This window comes from Colius striatus, chromosome 7 (assembly GCF_028858725.1).
Source record: "Colius striatus isolate bColStr4 chromosome 7, bColStr4.1.hap1, whole genome shotgun sequence".
Classification (NCBI taxonomy): Eukaryota; Metazoa; Chordata; class Aves; order Coliiformes; family Coliidae; genus Colius; species Colius striatus.
Window position 1 is genome coordinate 39,530,643 of NC_084765.1, and position 24,504 is coordinate 39,555,146.

Sequence of the window (24,504 nt, forward strand, 5' to 3'; positions counted from 1 at the left end):
CATCGCGCTGCCTTGTTCTTCATTCGTTTTTAACATGGCTTGTCCCTTTGGTTCTTGGGTCAGTTTTTCTCCTTGTATTTTAATCCATTCTCTTCTCAGACTTCCAAAGTCTAATGTCTGTTTGAAGGTAGAAGCAGGAACTTTGAGAAAGGCTCTCTGAAATACTGTATTGGCAACTTGGTAAGGAAGAGCAGTTAATGAGTATTGAGGAAACTGTGCATCATATCCATTCCTGTTCAAATACATGTAGTGCTTCTGGACCCTGAAAAGGTCCAAAATAGCTGGAAAGAAAAATCAAGTAATGTTTTATCTTTTAAAAATGTCATTTTGATTTCCTTAGGATCCTCATTCTCTGAATTAAGGCTAAGAGAGACATTGTTATCAACTTTAATACGTGTGGCATTAATATGTGAATATTAATAAGAGCAATTAAATAAAAAGACTCTTAAATTTCCAGCAAGATTAAAAGCCAACAGAGAAGTAGCAAAACAGTGAGGGAAATCAGCATAGTAAGGGAACTAGTTCTAGGAAATACTGAGAGAGAAGACTTTTCAGTTATTTTTTCAAAATAAATTTTACTACATTAATTACTATTAAATGGAGTCTGCTTTTTCAAAACAACCCATCAAATCAGATCTCTAGCTTGTCTCAAAGGAGACTCAATAATGCTTGTACCACGGATCTGTCATAAGGATCATCTTCCAGCAAAGACACAGAGCAACTCCTGCTGCAGCTCATTGCTGGGTGTTTAAATCAGAGTCTGTAAGAGGATCAAATGTAGGCAACGACCACAGGCAGAGTGGATGGAAAGATGCTCCCATGACCACTCACAATAAGCCAAATCAGCCAAGAAAGAGATGGAAGCAGCTGTCTGATGTATTGTATTGGTTTTCTCTGCCTTGGGATTCCCGTTCATGGAGGATTCACAGCTACACAATTAGAGCAGCCTTCCAGTGCATGAAGCAGCTAGAGAGGTATTTGATCTACTGTGTTTCTCTACTGGTAGGTAAAGTCACTGTTCCAGAAGGACACTACTAATACTGCTTCAGATAATACTGTAGCTTTATCTGCCTGGCTGCTGTCCAGTAACTGCTGCTTATCTTGTCAATGATGTCAAACTGCATCTTCAGATTTCCCCTTTGCATCAGAAAATGAGGCCCACGTATGTTCTTTATACCTGTGTCAGGGGTTGTATCATACATACTAAATATTTTCTCAAAAGGAATGTGAACAGTGCTCTATTATTGTGTAAAGGATCCATAATATTCCTCTACAGCTTTTTTGGGGTTTCTTGTTTGTTTGTTTGTTTTGTTGTTAGAGAAGACTAAGACTAATGCTATCAGGAATTGGCACTACATTTGGACAGTGACACAGGTTCAGCCTGCAAAATTCAAGTGCCATGCCTGCTAGGAATGGCACACAACAAACAATGCTTGTGGGTGGAAGGCATTTCTGTCTAATGCAACTCAATCTATACTGTAACAGGTTTGAAATTTGTCTTCAGACAGGGACTGTAGAATTGTTGAGAGGGTGGTTAAAATAGGGGCTCCCTTACCATCCTTGCATATAAAGCCTCTTATTATGCCTTCAAACATACTCTGAAAACATTCTGCTGTAGTCTTCATGTTCAATTACTGTCATCTGCCCAGTTCCACACCTCATGCATGTAACTTTGATGTGAATTACCAGAATTATCCTGCATGCACACACATCCTTGTTACATTGTGTGGGTCAGTGCTGCTGTCTCCTTTGCTAACCACACTGACTCTCATCTATATCAACTGCCCTCTCTGGAAATTGAAATAATACCCCTGGCCAGTTTTAGTGTTGTGCCTAGAAAGTACATTGCACATGGGGATGTGTCCTGCCACAAAGCATTGACATCAAAGGTAACACAGTACCATACGCAGCGTTTGAGGGTTTGCTGTGCTCTGTGTTTGCAAGGCATTTTTTTCTCCAATGTACACTCATTGTTGGTATCTCTACCTCTGCCTGTTCTGGAATTTATTTTTCTGTTTGATGGTGAGGTGAATATAAAGGTGCTTGACAAGATGAAACTCTCTCCTGTCGTGTTAGTACGGTTGTCAAAGGCTAACCCCTCTAGGCACCGTGAGGACTCCCTAAGGAAAAGGAAGCTGGAGAGACTGGTCTGCAATGATGCATCTGTTCCCTGTGTGACTGCATGAAGATGCCTGATAGTGGGACTCCGCAGAGTTAGCTACAGCTTGTCATAATCTTATTCAGACTAGAAGGCAGGAACTAACATTACTATGGATTAATTCCTAGTCATCTTTAGCAGGGAAAATCCTTCATTATTTGTCTAATAGAATGGGAGAGTCTGCAAGGCTTGTCTTCAGCCTCTCTATCCTGATTCTTCAAGGTTCCCAGTACCCTCCTGGAACAGCAGTATGTCTGCATGCAGATAAGTCTTGAAGGATTAACAGTTATTAGCTGTGGTTATTTGAACATCACTGTTCATGTCTAGTTCCTTTCTAATGCACACTCTGAGTAGAAGGCAAAAGATGCAACTTCTTGGTGGTGAAAAGAATAAAGGTTTGGTGAGAATAATACTTAAATGTCTGGCACTCTTCACAGCCCTTTTCAATCCCCTTCCATATTTAGTTCAACTCTCAGCATCAGTGTTTTGTCACGGAGATGCAAAGTAGGAACAACTAGGCCAGACTTTTTGATAGAGTTTAGTACTTTCCTGCCATAAGCCACAGTATCATGTAATCCTGCCAGTGAATCTATTAGCTTCTGTCTTTCTCATCTTGCCACTTTTGCCTTTTCTGCTTCTCTTTTGATGTCTAGATTTCAGCTAGGTTTCCTTTGCTAATTACATATAGCAACGTCTCTGCACATACAAAGAGAATACACAAACCACAGGTTTTAGTGCGAAAGGGCCTAGTTTTGATAAGTCCCATCTTCTGCAAATTCAGGTTACAGGGCAAAAACGTATTCTCGCTGTGACTATTGAGATGTGAGGATGGGCTGGACCCTTTGGTGAAGCTGAGGCTACTCTGCTTTTGCTGTGTTTTGGTCTCAGGGTTGTTACTGCAGAAGTGGTGAACATTTTTAAAATAAAAGCATCTGATAGAAAATCTCATATTATTTGCTCCTTTACTAATTACTTGTAATGCTTTTTTTGAACACGGTGTGATACAATACTCTGTTCAGGAATTTATTGTTATTGATCAACTGTCATGTGAATTAATTCTGAATTATGATTTCTTGATAAAATCCAAATGAATGTGCAACTCCTTTTCACTTTCATTTAGGTATGTAAGACATAACACTACTTTACCTGTCCAGCTACAGAACTGGTACAACGAAAGTCCCTTTTGGTGCCTCTCCATTTTGCTGTGCAGGACAGAACTGGGATGTGGAGACCTATTTCTTTTGAATTGTTTTCTTCCAGGAGGTAAAATTAAAAAATGATCTTGAATGAAGATTTTATTTTCACCAAAGAATCCCATCTCAGCAATGATAATCATGGAACCAGGGTGGTTCCATTAGTGTTTCGCAGGAGGTCATGCTTTGTTGATGGGGAAACATTTGCATTTTTCACAATTTAGGGTGTAGTTAGTGTGAAACCAATATAAAAATATTTTGGAGAAAGTCCTAGGTTGTAACTCCTGTGAGTTGGAAGTGGAATTGTGGCAGATTCTTCTTCAACAATTTCTCCTTAGGTGACTCTGCTGAACGTGAAGCAAAGGCAAACTGGCACTCAGTAAATCCTGCAGAGCCTATTTTACTGTAGATTTTTTTTGGGTTTGATTGTATGCAGTTAGGTTTGTATGACACATAAATGTCCAGTTGAAAGATGGTGAGGAGCACTTTTTTTGTTTTGTTCTTTCTGGCTTCTACGATCAGTGAAGTTACCACAGCATCTTTTGGGTTTAGGTCCTTAAGCTTTCTGATAGAGATACAAAAACATTTTTTCATCCAGTCCTTTCCCCAAGGTTCTTTAGTACCCACAGTGTCAGTTATGAAGGCTGGGATTTTTCAAAGACCAGAAATGTCCCCCAAAACAACCCACCAAAACAAAAACAACCCACAAATTTTTCCAACACCACTGACCTTTCATGGAAACCAGGAACTAGGAAACACTTCTGCAGATTAAATAATTGACTATATTGTGATACATACATAGTTGATGTAGATGTTGTTTTCTTTGCAGAACTGTTCTGATTTTCAGAAGTTGATGCCTTATCTAATGATAGGGTTGCACGTTCAAGGCTGCATGAGAAAACAGTGAACAGTGACATGTGTCTTTATTTTTGCATTCCACTGACTTTTCTAGCATGATCTAAATTGCAATAAATTGAAATGTTGCTGCTAAGTCACAGCAGAGTCAAAACAGAGTGACTCTCTGGTTATTCAGAGTCCTGCTTTTTTAACAATGTGCCATGATGGTAAAAGAATTTATGTGATCTAAATATATAGACAGAATTTTACCAAACAAAAGCTGCACAAGTCACGGTAATAGTTTCTGCATCTTTCATTGCTATTCTTTTTCAGATTGAAAGAGCAGGTCACTTAATGATATAATGTAGTATCAGACACTCTGTTTCCTCAAGAATAAAATGGGGATAATACTTCAAAGGATTGTGTTGTGGTGATTCATCTTTATAAATTTCTACAGAAATGGTAGGCACTATTAGCATCCCGTGTGATTACAGTGACAGGATGATATGGTAGTTTGTCTGAATTGGTATTAAGTGGTACTGAAAGTCTCTCAAAAAACCTGTTCCTTCTGGATTTTCAGGCATCAGAGATTTAGAACAGTTTGGATAAACATCTGGACTGAACTGAACTCTGCCTCTTTCAAAGTAGCGACAGATGAAGAAACCTTATATTGTGATTACCTTCTATCTGAAGGATCTCAAAGTACTGTAGGAATCAATATGCAAACTATATATAGATTATAGCAACTCTGTTAAATAAGGGCAGAACATAGTGAAACAAAACAACATGTGATAGAAATCAAAATGGAAAAACACAGTGTTAAACTCAAAATATTGGGAGAATGTAGTCAGAGAGAAAGTAATCGTCAGCTGAGACCTGGCAGGAGATTGGGAGGTGTAGCTTCTTTTCCTACACAATGTACTATGTGAATTGAGGTCTAAACTTAAATGCTCAGAAATGCCTTTATGGCTTGTGTGAAAAATTGCAACTCCAGGGGCAAGCAATTTGGTAGGATGCAGGTTAAGTAATGTTTCATATAGAGGAATCACAACTGCTTGTTTGTCAGCATAACATCACAAACCCCATGCATTTGAAACTATTACATCCTTGACAAAAAAGTGCAGTTTACCAGGTCGTGTGGAGCACTCACAGCAGCAATGTCTTTGGAAAGTGCTCCTTTCTTTAACCTTACTCAGCTTGATTGAGCTAAAATGGCAGGATATTTCTGATATCACATAAAAAAGAGGTATTTTACAAATATATTAAATATAAAAAAATAAAAATCAAGCATGGGGAAATGTTGATTATTTTTTAAGTTTCTTCTTACTGTTGACCTTGTGCAGCTGGCCTGCTTTGACTCTGTGCCGTCTGCAGCAGAGAATTGATACAAGTCATCTGAACCAGCAAGAGCTGCTTCTTATCCTGTCTTGTTGCTCTGATAAAGACACTGGTAGGAGCACTATTAACTTTGCTTCTAATATTGCTTTTAATTTTCTCATCTTCCAGCAAAACAATGGAGCCTGAGAAATGATGCTTTCTGCTTTTCAGCTACAGAAACCTGTTAGTGCTCGACAATACGTCAGAAGATTTGCTGTAAGTCGTAACTATCTAAAATAAATGTCCAGGATTTAATATTTTATAAACAGTGAAGCTGCTTGCAAAAATGGAAATGATAGAAGTTCTGTGTTCATTTGCATGATTTTTATGTAATGATCACAGTCCAGACTGTTTGTATCTTAGTTCTCTGTATTGTACACAGGGCACGTGATTAACTAGTGATTTGCACCGTGCTGTGCTAAGATCTGTGCAAGTAGCAGTTTAAAAATAGCAATTTAGAAGCTGACCAGTGAGAGCTGGTTGTGCTGAATCCATCAAAATGTTACACTGGTTCCCATTTAATGGATTTACTGAAATTAATTATTTAAATGTCCAATGATTCTCTTTCCATCTTCAGAATAATCTGTTTTCAGTGGTCCTAAATGAACACAAACACGTGTTTTCCTCCCTCCTCCTTGTAAATATTTCACCAAGTTTTCCTGTCACTGTGATAATTAAATAAATTGATAATATGTCTTTAGAGGAAAGCCAAAGGACCCTAAAGGGCAATATCTGTTCCTTTCAATCATTGCTTAGTATTTGCCAGTAAATTGAGAAATGCTTCTTAAAGTCAGGAAAAGGATTAATCTACATAGATTAGCCATTGTCTGAGTGCCTATCATTTGGTGTGGGATCGTGTGCTTAGCCCTTCTTAAGGCCAGGCCCCACTTCTAAAAGTTTGAAGTCCTGTGGATTTATCTGGAACTTGGTTCCTAAAAACTTTATGAATCTAAGATTTTGTTAGTGAGCTAGAAAGGCGTCACTAGGGAAGTAGGTAATGAATTTAGGTCATTGGAGAATGCACAGTAGTCCCAGTTTGTAAATGAGTGAATGTAAATGCAGAAACATACCTGGAACTCTAAATGCACTTCTTAAGACCTGTAGCACTCAAAGAAATAAAACTGGGATGGTATTCCTGTAGCTAGTAACTTGAATTTGCAAGCCTGACCCTCATTTTTATGTATGTCTCCTCCAAAGCAGACGTAAGTGATGTTGATAGTATTCACCTCTGGATAGGCAATGCAGGACTTGTCTAATGGTTTGAGAAGAAACTTCAGATGTAACCGAAGGATTTCTTCTTGTTTTGTTGCTGTCAGGGTCAAGCAGGAGTCTCAGAGGAGGCTGAACACTGCTTTTTCAGGAAGTAACAGATAGAAATAGGTTCATTGTAAGACTTAAAAGGAAGAACTCCAAGCACGCCTGCTGCTGATGGTAATGGCTCCTTCTCTGATGGTTTGAAGACAACCATGAGCCTTTGATATGAGAACCATAATTGATTATGAATCATCTTATATTAGATGAACAAAACACAGTTTGCAAACTCAGAGGCAGAGTGTGTCCTGTGTCTGCAACCTAACTTCAAAACGATATTCTGTATGTCAGTTTTCTCTAGGGGTATTATGAAAAGGATTAGGTTCAGAGAACTCTGTGCTTGAAGGGTGCAATACTGATGTAAAGAAAGAAGTATTTGTATTTAGCCAGTGCAAGGAGAAGATAAGCATGGCCTCATAATCCAAAAAGGAAAAAAAAGGAGAAAAAAGAAAGGCTCAAACAAGTCCATTGCTAAAAATGTCCAATAACATGTTTTTTAAAAAAATTACTTTATAGTAATAGTTCTTCATACAAGCTGTCACCTTTTTGCACTCCATTATATTGTTTTAAATCAAAGCATGTAGTATTAAATTTTCTTCCAAAAATCAAGGTTGTAAGGTGGGTTTTTCCCTCTTCCTCGCTTCTCGAAAACAACTGCTTTAAGAGGTAGATGCTATTTGACCAAGTTGTTATGCTTTTTTAAAAGCTTCAGTGGAGTTTTGAAAGTTTCACTTTTAAAAATATGCAGAGTTTGTTTATTAGCTGGAACAGGATACAGATTAGACCTACTCTGATCAGTTTTACGTGACTAACAGCATCAATGGCTGTGCCAAAGTTTTTGCAACTCCAGTAAAAGTTTGTTGCCCCGTTGTGTAACACCCTTTTTCGTTGCACTCAGGTCTTCCCCATGTGCACAGTCTAACTTGATATGACTCTTCATAGGCCTCTTCCCAGTTTATCTGTTTGGATCAGTGTGTTGTGTAATTTAGGTGAATGAACTCCTTAAAATCAGATGAATTTACTTGTAAGCCTGTACATCTGAAAAATCCCAGTTGTTGGGCCTTAGGAAGCTTAACAGAAAACAACTAAAACTCTCAGTGTGTTTGTTTAATCTTTAGTATTACATATCAAATAGACTTTGAAGGAATATAGGTAACAAAATCATTTTTTCTGAGTACAAGTATCTATCCCAAGCAAGCAAGCCTGACTACCTTTCAGTATCATCATCTTTAAGTGTAAAGATTTTCCTAAGAACTGAAGGGCTGCTCCTGAGCTGAACCGTGCCAGCCCATCATTTCAGTGCTTATTTTGCAAGGTCCAGATGGTGGCAAGCTGCAAATGGATATTTCTGCAGCTGAAATATCTATCCCCTTGGCAGACTCCAGAGACTCTGGTTCTGGCAGATTTAGACTTGTCTCTGGCTATTTAGCACAGTTGTACAGTTAATGGGCTGTTGGACAATTTTGTCAAACTTGCTATTTTCTGGTGACTCGTTTATAATTCTGGGAAAGGAGCACACGGTTAACCATTTGTGGATAATTGGAAATCCTCTTGAGATCTCAAGAAGAAACACTTTCATTGTTAAATAGGGTTGATTCGCCTGTTTATTTAGGTATCCTAGATAGAATCTCAATACCGACCTCTGAATGCTCCATATATTTCTCCAAATTGGATTTTGCCTTTGTGTGTGTGTCTGATGTGTTTTAAGAGGCCAAAGTCTTAATTACTGTTATTATGCCTAGTTTACCATACGATTATAGTTGATGTTAATTAAAATGGGGACTTTGCAAATGCAAAAGGCAGATCTATAGGTTTTATGTGCTCACATGCACGTTTTCATGTGCAGCCACATGTATATAAATATGAAATCTTTGTCAGCGGCTGCATTATAGAATCACAGAATGGTAGGGGTTGGAAGGGACCTCTAGAGATCATCTAGTCCAACCCCCCTGCAGAAGCAGATCCATCTAGATCAGGTCACATAGGAACATGTCCAGGCGGGTCTTGAAGACCTCCAAGGAAGGAGCCTCCACAACCCCTCTGGGCAGCCTGAACAGGGAAATAGTTTTTTCTTATGTTTAAGTGGAACTTTTTGTGTTCCAGCTTCATCCCATTACCCCTTGTCCTGTTACTATCTACTATAGAAAAGAGGGATGTCCCAACCTCCTGACACCCACCCTTTAGATATTTGTAAATATTAATAAGATCTCCCCTCAGTCTTCTCTTCTCCAGACTAAACAGCCCCAGTTCCCAGAGTCTTTCCTCGTATGAAAGATGTTCCAGTCCCCTGATCATCTTGGTGGCCCTTAGCTGGAGTGTCTCCAGCAGTTCCCTGTCCCTCTTGAGCTGAGGAGCCCAGAAATGGACACAGGACTCCAGATGAGTCCTCACCAGGGCAGAGTAGAAGGGGAGCAGAACCTCCCTTGACCTGCTGGCCACACTCTTCTTGATGCATCCCAGGATGCCATTGGCCTTCTTGACCATGTGGGCACATTGCTGGCTCATGTTTAGCTTGTTATCAATCAGGACTCCCAGGTCTCTCTCTGCAGAGCTGCTCTCCAGCAGGTCGACCCCCAGCCATTATGTTTTACTTCTGATTGATTCACTGATCTCCAGGACATCAAAATTTTTGACCAGCCTCAAACCAAAGTAAAATCTAACTTATCCTCCAGTTACTGTCCTAAATACAAATCCTCCATGAGAAACCTATTTCCAGTACGTATCAGGCTTGTAGATGAGAGCAACGACATTGAAAAGAAATGTGATCTAGCTATCCAATTGGACAGAACTCACTATTTTTTGTCACACTGCAATACCCTAATATTCTATTCTGCATGGACTGTTTGATGTCTTTTTGAACCGTTCTGCCATGAGCTAAAAAGTTAAAACCTTTATCTTCCTCTAAGACTTGCATTATGATTGCCCAGCTTTACAAATAGCACTGCATTCAAATAGTTCTAAGACACATGGCCCATGCTGAATGTAACATTAAGAATCTGTGTTGTCTCTGGATGATCACAGAATCACAGATGGTAGGGACTGGACCTCTAAAGATCATCTAGTCCAACCCCCCTGCTAAAACAGGTCCACCTAGATCATGTCACACAAGAAATCTCCTTCTCCACAGGAGACTCCACACCCTCCCTGCGCAATCTGTCCCAGGGCTCCCTCACTCTTACAATAAAGAAGGTTTTCCTTAAGTGGAACTTTGTGTTCCAGCTTTTGTCCATTACCCCTAGTCCTATCACACCCTATCATTACCCCTAGTCCTATCACATGAATGACTTGCTTGCATTTTCCTAAGCCTGTATAATGGGGGTCTGAAATACAGATAACAATATGTAAAGAGATAGATGTAATACCTACCCATACAGGAGCAAATGTTTTTGAGAGAGATTGCCCAGTGGTTGGGAAAACACAGTTTATATTTTCAAACTGAATTGTTTTGAAATTCTAGATGATGCTGGGATTGGTATTCTGTGTAGCACACTGGCATTTTGCTGTATTTTCCTCTCTCAATGTAGTTTAATCTGTATTAAAGCACTGTGCTGTCACAACTTTCATAAATTATTACACAGGCAGCCAATAGAAATTACATAAATACTGCAAATATAATCGTCTGTTCTTAGCAGAAAGTCTTAAAGGACTTTTAAACTAGTTACAACAAAAAGTGGTAATCCTTCTATTAAAACTTTCTTACCATGTTATAAGTTTGCCGTTATGCAACATTTTTCACTCTGTCAGCTGAAAACTGTTTTCTCCAGAAGTAATCCTGACCTTGCTTTGCTGAGATGGAAATAAAGGGAAGTTTGTCTTGACTAAGTGCTCTGTTTTCCTGTGAATCTGAGCAAGTAGTAGTTAAAATGAAACATTGGAAACAACAGTAATTTACTAATCAGGAGAAAAATGGCTGTTACTGAAACATACCTCGTGTTTACTGCAAAATTGATTTAAAGTGTATTTTAAAATAACAGCTCAAGAAAAATAGTCTCAGAGTGGGCTCCAAATTCTAAATGCAACATTTGCATATGTATGATTGAGTACTGCAGTGTGGACCTTGCTCATTGAGGTCTCTTAATGGCAGAGAAGATAGCAAGGAATGTGTTGTTGAATTAAACTGCCTTTGGAAGTCCAAGTAGCACTGAGCTGATCAGGAATTTCATTGCTCTCGTGTAGGGTGCTGAAGCAAAGAAAACGTTGGAAATAAAACCAAATTGTCTAATACTTTCACCCATGCTTTAGATTGTGCTTTTACATTTATAATGACCATAGTACTAAACCATAATTATCTCAAATTACCACTTGTACCCTCACAATATAAAGATGAGAAGGGAAGCATTATCCATTGCTTACGCTTTCTTGGAACAAAATGGACTAAACACGGCTGTTTGTTGGAAGTAAACTGAAGAACACAGTCCACTATCCAGGAGAATGAATAGCTGAAGAAAACACAGCAAAACCTAAGCAAAGAGAAATAGTTAAGTATAATATTCTTTGTAAAACTTATGAGGAAAGGAGTAAGGACAGCTTTAAACAGTACTGGCAGAGTGGAGCCTAAAGCAGCATACCACATTGGGTATGGCACTGGGCTGCAGCAGGGGCTTTGGGGGAGACACAAGAATGGAGCTTTGTTAATCCATAGCATGAGTTGTGATCTGTGAGATCAGAGGCATTTGAACAGAAGAGTAACAGAATGGGAAGGTATGTTGAGTTAATTTTGTCACCTGTGAAATGAGTTATATACAGGAGTGAGCTTCAGCCTGACAGATGTGGCAGTAGGGAAGAAACAACTAAAAGTTGTTACCAGGAGCCAGTTTCCAAAGAAAATGGATTTCAAAAGCTTGTGTAACAAACAGCAAAAGTTACCATGAGTGGCCTCCCTTTTTGAGTTGTTATACATCCTGCTTTTATACCTGTCTGTACTTCGAGGGGTAATAAATATTCAAAGATTGCTTTACGGTGGTTTTAGCCAAGTTGATGCTGGTTATTCCAGATGGAAAGATCATTGCATCTCAAGGTGCTGTAACAAAAGACTTGGCAGTTCATAAGCAGTGTTCCTGCTGGGAGCAGGTGTCTTCAGTTTGACAAGATTGCACTTTATTCATGAGTGCTTGAAATGCACTATAGCTGGGAGCAGGTCAAACAGGTCTGAATTGTTAAAGAGAGTGTTGTAAGACTTTGGTAATGAGCTTGAGGTGGTGAACAATGACATGCAAAACTAATTACCTGTTTACTAACGTCACAATAATTCAGCCATTTGTCTTGACTGGAGCCATGCTGAGCCTTGGCTCCTTCTGCCAAGTTTACTTTCCAGCCATTGAGTGATTGTATGTGAACTGTTTTGCTAGAAAGTGCCAAAAAAAGAAGAAAAAAAGAGGGGAAAGGGAATTCATTTAACTGCTACAACCTAGATTTTAATTTACTGAACACATAAGAGATTTAGGGATTAGATTTGCTTATATGCAAGACATGTCTCTGTGGGAGCAGTGTGTTTTCACTGAAGAGCATAAACTGGACACCCAACAGAAGAGTTAATTATCTGAACGCTAATGTTCTCAGACAAATACGTAATGCATTGTAAGTATTAGCAGTGAAGTGCTGTCTGGCAGCATACAATCAAATTGCCTCTGGAAGTTTTATTATTGTGATGTGATTACTACACTTTGCAAAGGTCCAGGTTACAAACAGACACCTAAAATCAAGTGGCCTGAGAAGTTGTGACGAATTTCTCACTGGGAATTGCCCACAATGTGCTTTCACTTGCTGAAACTCTGTGGCTGTGAGCTACCGTGGTTAGGGTTAGATCGGCAACTTCATATGATTTTCTGACCTGGTGAAGTTAATAGTTATCCCACTATACACCAACAAAAAGTCATTTTAAAGAAGTTAAAAGAGACTATAAAAGGCTGTCATTTTTATCTTTATTCAGCAAACTCTTTGGCCACACTAGTTTATAGTTCATAAAACAGACCTTTTGTGTGATTTGGTTGATCTGGATATGCTGCCTTTCTTTGATGGTGTCAGCGGTTTAACCTTATGTAATTGAGTATAAAATTAACCCCTGCAGTAGCCTGTATATATTTCATACTGCTAGAATGTTGTTGGCAAAGAGCTGCACACCACTTTGCTCTCTGCACAGTTCCCCACTGCACTGAAATTGGAGGATCTCTTTCTTGTGGATTCAGGGAACATTAGGTCAGATGTTAATTTTACTATGAGCGGGAATGCTGTGTTATGATCACTGAAATCAAAATGATGGATTACACTCAGTGCAAGCAACTGGGCAAAAATCACCCACCAAAGGCAAGGAGAATGTTTCATAGGTAGAAAAATTGGAGCTTGTTTGCTTAACGATGTACTGAGGGGTGTGTGTCCAAGGGATGTGTTCTGAAAGATTGCTACCTATCTCAGAAATGAAAATCCCTTGCTTCCTTGAAAAGTAATAATTAAAAAAAGAGTACTTGAGGCTCAATAGCAGAAGAACTAGGGGACTCTGGAGTGTTTTTATGAATTCTGTTTCTAGCCTTTCTTATTTGCAAAGACTTCATCTCTCGAATTATTTAGCATGTATTTTATACAAATAGCTTAAGAATACTGAAGAAGGAAGAACTTCTCTTACCTTCCCCAAGTATAGCAGATATGGTGTGTGGTTTGGAACTACGTTTATAGCAGTTATCAGTGTCTCAATAAAAAGAAAAATCTCTGATCCAGCTCAGTTGCTAACTGGTCCTAGAGCTGCCTCAGTCCCATGAGTATATTTTTAGTACTGATATTCCTGAGCTTCTTTAAATGCACTGTAAACATCTAGAAAGCTCCAAATCAGAGTAGTGCACTCCTCAGGACCTACCTAAATGTGATCAGGAGCAGACAGTAGAATTCCTCCATCTACCCTGAGCAGCCTACTTTGGCTGATGTTTGTAACATGTCTAGAGTGCAGAGTGCTGGGTTCTCTGCTGAGCATGCTGTCTCTGCACTAAGGAAGCCAGTAAAGTTCTTGATCAGAATGTTCTTGGGAATCTTTTCTAATTAGTCTCAGGTATCATCTGCAATGTTAGCTGAACTCAGGTGGTGACTGTAGGAAGGGCAGTAACAGCAGCAGAGAGCAGTAATCTCACCCCTGATTCAGCTAGATCCAGAAAAGGATGTCTATGTATGGTCTAATTTGTTAGGTGAAGTATGAGAACATGAGAGGATGAATAGTGTCTTGGTATTGGGATTAGGGAAACTTGGGTTGTGGTTACTACTTCAGGATTTTTTTGTAATGACCCATTTTAATGTTGGTGGTCTTTTTTTCCTTTTTTAGGTAGGTCTTGTTGAGATGGAAAATGACATTCTGCTGTTGCAAGAGTGTTCTGAGCTGTGGATCACAAGCAGAGAGAGATGTTTAACTTCTGTTTCAGTCCTGAGGAAAACTTTCCTTGATTTCAGGTGCCTTCCTATCCTCTCCATTTTCTTTTTGCTAGTATTATGAAGTTTCTGGTTGAGTATGCTGAAGTGCTCTCTGTTGAGTGTAGTGGTTCTTCTGAGCCCCTTGTTTGTCTCCATATACAGTTTCAGGAGACATACCTTCCCCCTAGTGCAGCAGCTAATTAGGTTAATGGTGTGGCTAAAGAAATGTTCATGGAGCCATGGACTTGAGCCCTGACAGAACAAGTAGTTTCTGCTACATCCACAAACACCTTATTCCCAAGAATATAGGTGAAGGTGGAATAGTAAAGGCATTTCTTCCTCTAATTTTGCTTAAATTCCAAGCAAGCTATCTGCAGCTCACTCAAAAAAAAGCTCAGTCTTGTAGAACTCAAAACAAATTCATTGATTTAAATTAAGTTTCGTTTATGACCGTTGCTCAGACTGGAAGTGACATTTTAACATCCACGTGGGGGCTGAAAATTGAGACTATGAAGAGCAATTTTCATGAAGAGATCACTATTGGTGTTGGAGATATAACTGGTATTGTCTCCCCAATTTGGAGAAATTTACTTGGCAGAATTTTCCTGGAAATTAACCAATAACAGAATTTCTCGTGAGATCTCTCTTATATCCTGGCAAGCTTCTTTCCTGAAGTGTGTTTGCAGGCCCCACAGGAAGAAGCTGATGAGAACCGTAAGAAAATCTTGGGGAAAAATAGACATGTGAACTCTGAGGTTAATTCTGGGAAGATGTTGGTTGAAGTTAGTTTTTAACCCGATTCAGTCATTCACACGCTTATAATTCTATCTAGAAATGGGCCAAATAGGAATCAGTTATCTGAAATGGCAGAAGGCATTCTGTCTAGGTTCAATGGACTTCAGGTCTGTTTTAGACTGCAGGATCACAATTTAGCTACTAATGTTTTTGCAAAACCTAAATGGTCAGCCTGTACCAGCTGTACTCGTCATCTTGGGCTTTGTGAAGACATTTGAAATTGTCCATGTGCTGCGAATCTGGTAAAAAATACTTTCTGATGTTTCTGGTTTGAGTGAGTGACAGAAACCGAATGGTACACTAAAGCACAATACGTCATTTTCATCAGTGAAAAGCAGCGAGTCCTTCAGTTCCAGTGTGTAGTTAATAAGGGACCTAAGGAAGTAAGATATATGGATTGCTAGAATGGGTGACTAAATAAATATTCAAAGCAGTCTAATGTGAAACACATGTGTGATTCTTATTTATTTGATGCCTACAGACATAAAAAGCACAAATTTGTTTTGAATGAATGTGTTTCAAAGGAAAGAAAATTATAGGAAGTGAGCTATAATATTTAGGAAGGATGAGATAGGCGGGAAAATGAGATGGAGAAAGGTGGTTTTCAGGTAAGTTTACTAAATGTTTGGAAAAATTAGAGTTGAGGAAGAGACAGAAAAGATGAAGCATCAATTATGCCATTTATGCTTGGTACCTGTGGTAGATACCCCAAGCACAGCAATACAGAGATGAGTTTCAGATAAGCCTAAGATAATTAGCGTTCAGCCCATTGATGGGGAGGTGAGCCCTGCCTCCAGGATCAGCCCAACAGAGTTATACTGGTGTTATACTGGTGATTAGGTAGGGGGAAGCACCGGGGCTGAAACCACGTGCAGTTCTTAAACAGAAAATGATGTAACTCAGCATCTTACAGCAACTCAGTCCCATTGACTGGAATTCATGTGGGCTCAGCCATTCGAAGAAAACATTCATAGACTCTCAGTGAATGCAGGGGTGCTGGGAATCCTTTGATCATGTACAGTCCAGGAGCTAAGGAAATCCAGCGTGGAGACTAAACGATGGACGTGGTTTAGGAGCAGTTGAGAGCTGCAGAATGTCATACTGAGAGTTAGCGATGTGATGATAATGCCCAATGGAATCAGCTGCTGCAGAACCTTTAGCCAAAAGGGTAAGGGAATAATTGCTTACCTGAAATTATTGAATCTTGGTAAGGCTGACTCTTATAAGCAGAATGTAGAGTTAGGAGGGTAAATATTCATAAGCTGGACCTTATGGAGTAGTGTTGTCACAATTCAGAAACAGTTGTAGTACTTCCACAGTGCAGCTCAGAGGTAAAATTTATGATGGATTGTATCACAGGAATGGCTGTTTCTACAGCAAAACAAAAAACCTACCAGAAGAAAGGTTCAGGTCTAAGGTGTGTGCTGTAGTTAAGCTATGTATCTCCTCAGTGATGAGACAGGCAGTAATACTGTAGTTGCTTCACAGTTGTTGAACACCAAACTCTCAGTTTGCATGGGGAATTATCTCCTGAAATATTCCCTTAGGGCATCTGCACAAAGGTTCACGTATGACATAGAAGAAAAATCTTAGATCCTGATTCTTATCTGGAGCCAATTCAAGTGAAAATTGCATGTCTTTCCATTGTTATACTTCTGGGTTTGGTTCAGGCTCAAGTGAAAGGAACTTGGGGGCACAAAGCAAAACCAGCACGATGATGCAGATCCCATTTTGTAGATCACTACAAGCAGAAGAAAAACTCAGTTAAAAAATAGACCTAGAGCGTGTACACACAAGTCTAAACTCTTACTTGAGGGACTTATTTAAGCAAATGTGTTCTTTTTGTGAGGAAAAGACAATGAGCAAACTTCATTTTAAGTGAATTTTGATGAACCAATGCTCAAGGATTGCCTTTGGTAACTGAAAATGTTTGTAACTTGACCCTGAATGATACCTGTGAAAATTGTCCTATTTTTCAGGTGCATAAAACTCAACCTTTGAGATGTTTGAAATGTGGAATAGGATCAAGTTGAGTGTAGCTCTATCAACAGCTTGTGACTATTGCAAAAACTTATTTGTGTAGTCCAGTGTTAGATACTCTATCAATAATGTGGCTAATATTTACAGGATGGTTGGTGGAATGCAGTTATGGGATTGATCTGGGTTTGGTGGAAGAATCTGACCATCATCTCTTGCATATCAAAGGAAGCACTACAAAGCAATAGGCAAATCACTTCTGGCTGCCTCAGTTTCTTTTTAATATTTTTTCCCTGGTCTTATTCTTAATGTATATTAAAATGATATCAGATCTGAGGAATGAAAGTGGTAGTATGATTTGAATGTTAATAGAATTTTGTTTTCTCTGCACTTTTCTTGCATAAGTGTCCTTTGCAAGGATTGCAAATAAGGGAAGCGTGACCCTGCTGGTTTTTTGTGCCTGTGTATTTTCAGCCGTCTAACATATAACAAAACAAAAGAAGATAGGTTTACTTTAGGTGTGAACATGAATTGTATTTACTAAATATTCTGAAGAGACAAGTTCAAACAGGAGGAATAGGCGTAAGGACACCAGAGACATTCTGATCAAGAAAGATAGGCTTAAGCAGAGATCTATCCTCATATTCAGAGAACAGTGAGAAAGCAGTCTTGATTTTTTTCTTACCATCACAATATGTCAAGGGCAGTGAGCACACTTTGCTGCTTGATTTTTACAGGCAATGCTGACATGAGCAGAATATTATTAGAGAGAAGTGGAATATTATTAGCATTTATGGGTGTTTTTTTCCCCCCCTGAAATCTTAGGTTTGATTTCTATTTGTAAATCCAGTGCTGAATGCTGCATGTTTATTAGCGGCACAAGCTTATTGATAGCCACAATGTAATGCACAGATCCTGCTTCTCAGAGGCTTTGTACACTAGAGGCAGAGACAATCCTTCACAGAGGAGGAAAGATGATGCAAAACTGTCAGCTATACATAAAAATTACCCCCAAATTGCAGAGAGCAGATGGCTGTTAATGGCAAGTGTTTTTAACATGGCTTTATTGTCCCATATTGGGACATTAACTTGTCTCTCTGCTTTTTTTTAAAAAGTCACTTTGCAAAAATGACACCTTGGCATGACTTGTGTTTCTCCTGTTTGGTTTCCATGTTGTGGTTTGCTCAGATATGCTTCCCCACTTTTCTGCAGTTGATGTGCTCAGCAAGACATTAGTGGACATTCTTTCTGTTTTGTACATTCTCAGTACAGATTAGTAATGAAAAACTATTTTTTTTGAAGGACTGCAATGAGTAATTGTTTTTCTTTATTGGACTGATTCTGACTGTAAAGTGAGAATAAAGGCTGACTGTTTCCACACGCTAAGCTGATATTTACAGGACTAAGTACACAGCACTAACTTGCTTGGACTAGCAAATGTAATAACAGTAGAAATAGAGAGAAAAATGCATATGGAACACCCTTAGCTTTTCTGTTTTGTTAACTGCAGGTTGAAAGCTAGGTTTTCAGTGATTAAACTTTTCATTTAGTTATTAAGTGATAGACATCTTGCTGAACCCAAGCATGCTGCTACAAGCACAGGAGGAGTGTTTATTTAAAGCAGACACAAAAGATTGCACAAAGAGACCCTTAAACAAAACACAAATGTCAGCAAAACTAAACAAAGTAATCATACACAATTTAAGACAGATAGAAGCAAGCAGTAAATTGATGACAGTTCCTGAATAATCCTTTAGAAAAGAGTCACCCTGGTGAGCTGGGAAATCTATTTGTTTGTTGCAGTTTCTTATCTTCTCCCACCAGGAAATCTAGGAAACCTCCACATTACAGACAGCGTGTTCACCAGGATGGAGCTGAAAGTGCTTAGTTGGTGTGTGGGCAGCAGTGTCACCCCAGCAGTGCAGTGCCTAGGTGTGTGTTCCTTGGAGATTTGGAGGTTCCTTAGAGACCAAAGAGGTGCAGACCAGCTAGAGTGCTGGAGTCAATGCACTGAGGAGCCTGACTACCTTTGCCTTCTTCACTGTTGATTCGCGCTGCCGGTGTTGAAGCTGGCTTGTGTAATCCAGTGCTATGTCACAGGCTGCCCATCAGGAAGGGCTGCCAGTCCCACTGAGAAGTGGAGTGATGGCTAAACCATTCAGATTGTGATGGAGCTTCACGCTACCATGGCTATACTACAGAGGTTTTTGTCCTGAGCTGACACGAGCAGAGGAGCCTTGTAGGGACCTTGTGGGGTCACTGTGACACTGGGAACCAAAGATTCACAGCAGGTTCTCTCTGTCCCTTACTGTATGGGAAAATCACCTAACCTTTCTGTGACTTCATTTTCCTCCTAAGAGAAAGAGTGATGCTATTTTTTATAAAACCAGTGGATTAAGAACACTATGCAAATATCCAGTTCTATTTTGTATGGGGGGTTTGGACCTGGGAAAAGCCACATAGCTGGCTCTGTAATCAATTCTTCCCTGTTATGAATAAAACAGTAGTCAGCTTCTTGAAAATCATCCAGCTTCCCTCTTCCTGCCAGTCTCAGCTTCTATTCTTCTCTCTAGAGCCCTTGGCACAGACATTAACCACACCAGAGTTTAACCAGTTGCAACATGCAGGTCCTCACGAGTTAGAGTTAGAGGAAGACTCCAAAGAGCTGGCAGAGAGGGAAAGAATAGTCACTGGGAGGATAGAAAACTAATAACAAAACATTACAAGAGGAGCCTACAAGAAAATTGGTGAGGGACTTTTTACAAGGGCATTTAGTGATGGAACAAGGGGTAATGGCTTCTAACTGAAAGAGGGGAGACTTAGATTAGGAAGAATTTTTTTTCATATGAGGGACTGGAACAGGTTGCCCAGGTTGGATGGGGCTTTGAGCAACCTGGTCTAGTGAGAGGTGCCTCTGCCCATGGCAAGGGGTTTGAAATGAGATGATCTGTAAAGCCCCTTCCCACCCAAACCATTCCATGATTCTATGAATACACAAATCTTCCCCTCTCCCCTCCCTAATTTTTTCTTTAAGAATTAAGAAAATGGAGAAGAAGGGATGGAAGGAAGAGAGGTGAAAGAGTATGAGATTGAGAGATATTTTAATAGTTGTTCCAAGAATTGATGCAAAACAGTTAATGGAGAATAAGAAAGAGGCATTTTTTTGTCAAACAGTCGCCGAGGGGCATTACCAGAATCAGAAAATTAATTTGTATGTTAAGAGCACTGAGAAATCCACTGGACTGAAGTCATATCAGCCTTTTTTCCAGAAAAAGCAGCTCATCTTGAGCTCCTTCTGCCATAATTAACAAGATTTTTTTGTGTGTGTGTTAACCTAAAGCCTATCTTTTGTGTTTTCATTGCCAGATTTCAGTTCCAGCAAGTAGCTGATGTGAAAGGATAACAGCTATGTTGCATTGTATTGAAACTAAATTTCATAAAGCAAGATGAAGGCAATAATCAGTGTGTTCCCTTGCTCTGCACTGGAAATAATTGTACAGCTGTCAAATTCTCACTCAAGAAAACAGATCCAGGACACTGCAACGGTGTGTATTGGCCAGTATAACAGCTGTCAAATTCTCAGAGAACAAACCCATACAGTGCAGGAATAGCTCTCAGTAGGCTAGGATAACTCAATTTCTGTGTGTGCTTTTGTCTTTTTCTGCTGCTTTGAAAACATCTGCTTCTCTTTCATTGATTGGTAGAAGTGGCTGATTTGTGTTTTCCATGTGTAGGCATGAAGATGCTCCATGCAACCTGTTTAACAACAGAAAAGTATCTGTAATGGCACCAATGACCCAAATAATGTAACTTTCAATGGACTGTTCTTGTACTCTTTTAATATTGGCATTTGTAATTAAATGTCTTCCTTTTACAAGTCAGTGACCGAATTGCAATTACAAAGTAGTTGAAACAAGAGCTGAAAAGTGATCAAAACAAAAGGTTCAAAATAGTTGCACACACAAATGCTTTGGTTCCAGAGCTTTAAATGAAATTAAATGAGGGATCAAATTTTTCCAGTCACTAAATTCAGTGGAAAGCTCTGTGCAACCTCTGCTGCTGTACAGATTTTTAAAATCATTAAGAAACCTAATTCTTCTAACACAATATAATCTTTTCCTTCCGTTATGTGGTACTACAGCTAGCAGCATTTTTTTACTGGCTTTACCTACAATGATTAATTTATTTTTCCAGTAGTGATGTAGCTGCACGTGTTGTCTTACTCTTTGGAACACTTGGTCAGTTTAAGTGTTTTCAAAGTGTGATTTTGCATCAGTGGAGTGTTTACTTATGCTATGACTATGATCCCTATGTACTTACAACTATTATTTTGATACAGCTCAGGATATGGCCAGGTTGCTTTTTATAGCTCAGATTTGAAGAATCCTCTTAGTTGTATCCATAAAAGTATTATTTTCATACCAAATGGGATTCTGTATTTTCTAATGAGCAATCAACTCAGCATTTCATTGAGCTGTTGCTTCCTAAGAAGATTTTGCAGTTGACAAAGATTTTACCAACCAGTATAAAATGAAAATGGCAACACACTATACATTCTTTTCCATATAAAGAAGCTTGTGTGTCGACCTGGTATCAGGCATTTTGTAGTCTAGCAGTAAGAAAGAACCTTGGTGCTTGACCATAACCCCCAGAGTCAGGTAGTATACTAGGTCAAGTGAGGATGTGACAAGAGGCAGCCACAAAGTAAACGTCTGGGAATGGAAGGACTTGGGGAAAATCGAGTCAGGCTGTAAAATATGCAGGGATGGCAGCTTCTCAGCTGTTTAACTGTGGCTAAAGTTGTGATTATTTTGATATTAAGACAGGAGCTAGTTGGTTCTTCAATATACAGGTGGAGCAATGCCATTATGTGTACAGCACTGCTTATTTAAAAAATATTTTTAAACCAGTGGTTGGAACGTAAAGGTGAAGCAAAATACATTATCAGGTTTGAGGAGAACTTGCTTTCAGCAGATGCCAGTTGCCAGTCATTTAGGATGAACTCTGAAGCAGCTTTTGCTGTCTGTGGTAAAATACACTGTGCATGTAATTTAAAGGTTATGGTCAGCATGTGGTCAGTTCGTTACAGTAAATAATATAGAGCCTATTCTGTACTGTAAAATGAGGAACAACGCTTGTAGGTGTATGCCAAGCTAGAAGTTTCTGTCAGATGGTGGCAAGAATGTGACTATTCAGGTCTTGCTGGAGACTTCAGCTACATTCAGGCCACAGATTATCCGAAACTTGGGATCCTGTTCTGCCAGAGTCAATTAGAGTCCCTCTTCCCCTTTGTGTCCCAGTGGACTGAAAAAGATTTTTATCAATATAAACCTTGGGAAATTGTATCCAGCTGCTAATGTGAAATTTAAAATGATGAGGAAGCTATGGTTATATATCTGTATCTCTTTACTAAGTCATCTATGGGGTCTACACCTGAAATACTGGGAGTCAAATTTTCTGCAGGTCCTTTCAGTGGATTTTAGCTCAGCGTCTGCAGTCTGTTTCAAACTCTGTCTGCTTTTATTAGCTCAGTCTTCCTATTCATGAAGTAATTGTCTGAAGAAGGTGACTAAGGCTATGAAATATTAACTAATCTCACTTTTTGAACTATGAATATTTTAGCATAACAAATGCTGCTATTCCAGTTCAATTCAGCAGGAAGTTGGAACCAGAAGTCAAATTTCAGGTAATGTACATGAATAAGTTGCATAAAAGGATCAGTAATTATGCAAAAGGATTTGAGTTCATGGCAAACATTTGTTGTGTGCAGTTTGGGTAATGGAGGACAAATCATTGTAAAAATAGAATAAGAATAAAATTCTAAAAATGTAATTATTCTATTTAAAAAATGCTAAGATTTCTAAAACTATGAGCCAAAGTAGTTATTGCTGTAGTAGGTACTGCATATTGGAACACTTGAGTCTAAAGTGGTACTAGTTAGTGCAGTTCCTGTTTTCTCAAAGGAGTGATTGCCAGACTCCTTCATTGAGTTGTAACACCTGAGTATGCTTGATCCAGCTTAATTATCTCTTTAGACAAATTAAAAGCTTTACAGCTAGTTTGTGTGGCTTGGGCTTGCTAGGTAAGCTTTGCAATAATACTCTGTGATGTTACTTAAAGCATTACATGTTTTTTTGTAGGGAAAAATAAGGGCTTAGAAACTATTCCTTGGACATTTTATAAAGGTTATTGGAACAAAAGGATAGTGTCTTTCCCCACTTATAGTTTAACCTTTTTAGGGGGAGAGTTTTGCTACCCGATGTTGCTTGAATTCTTGTGTCATTTATTGGAAAAATGCAAAATATAGTCAATTGCAATGCAGTAGTGACAACAGGCAGCCATCCATTTCATATTTAATAAGAAACATCTTACTTGAGGGTGAAATACTACCTCAGTGCAATTCATTTTATAAAAACACCTGCTCTTGATTCTTAATTGTACATTAAAAGAGCCCAGAACTTTACATGAGAGAATTTTCTATGTGACCCTTAAAAGAGAATATTTTCTATGCAAAACACTCTTAAAATGACATACAGTGTTTTTTATTGCAACTTGTTGATACTGACTCCTTGATACTTGACAAAGTCACCTTGGAAACATATTGCTCAGGTCACTTCTCTGAAACAGACAATGCCAGGGTTGCTAGTGATATGAACTTATTGCTTACACGATTGTGCAAGTTGTTTGTCAGGGACAAAGCAGAAAAAGACCCCTGCCTCAAAGAACTTCTTGTTAGGACAAAGAAATGTAAAATGTTAGAGTGTAGCAGGGCTCCAGATAACACATGTGATGTGTTGGAGTGGAGAATGAAATGCTGGTCCAGTCTAGCACCTCATTTACAGGGCAGTTGTGTCTTCTGGATGTTTCAATAGAAGTCTGATTTTTTTACACAAGTTTTAATTAATTCTCTAAATAATGTTATAAAGGAACTTTGGGCATTTGTGCAGCAGCTCTACTGATTTTTAACGTGCCTAAGGGGTCTAGAGACTGGAGCTAGCTGGGATTTTTCTGACAAGACAGTTTTCCATCAGAAAAGGCAGATTCATTGATACCAAGATATTTTGCAAAAGCGTTAGTTTCAGTGACTTTCTGCAAAGACATGGGATTGGTTCTGACAGGCTTCATGCCTGATTTCATGGCTCCTGGCGAGCTGTGAGGTCTGTGGCTCTGGGATAGCTTTGACATGCTGGATGCTTCTGGAGATCCCCGAAGACCTGGCATATGCCATGGGTACTTTGAGGTCTTCCAGGCAACATGCCACGCAACTGGAGGAGCAGGAGACACGATTCCCAGGCTCTGTGGCTTCTTGCTGTCTTACAGCTCCCAGGGCTTTGAGCTCTTCCTTGTTGGTTCATTTGGGCTGACGGGGTAGAGTTAGCTCAGCAAAACTCAGAGTCATTGCTGAACCAGGAGTTGTGGAGCTGGGGAGCGGGCACTTTCCATCTCAACTGTGTTCTGAAACGATGT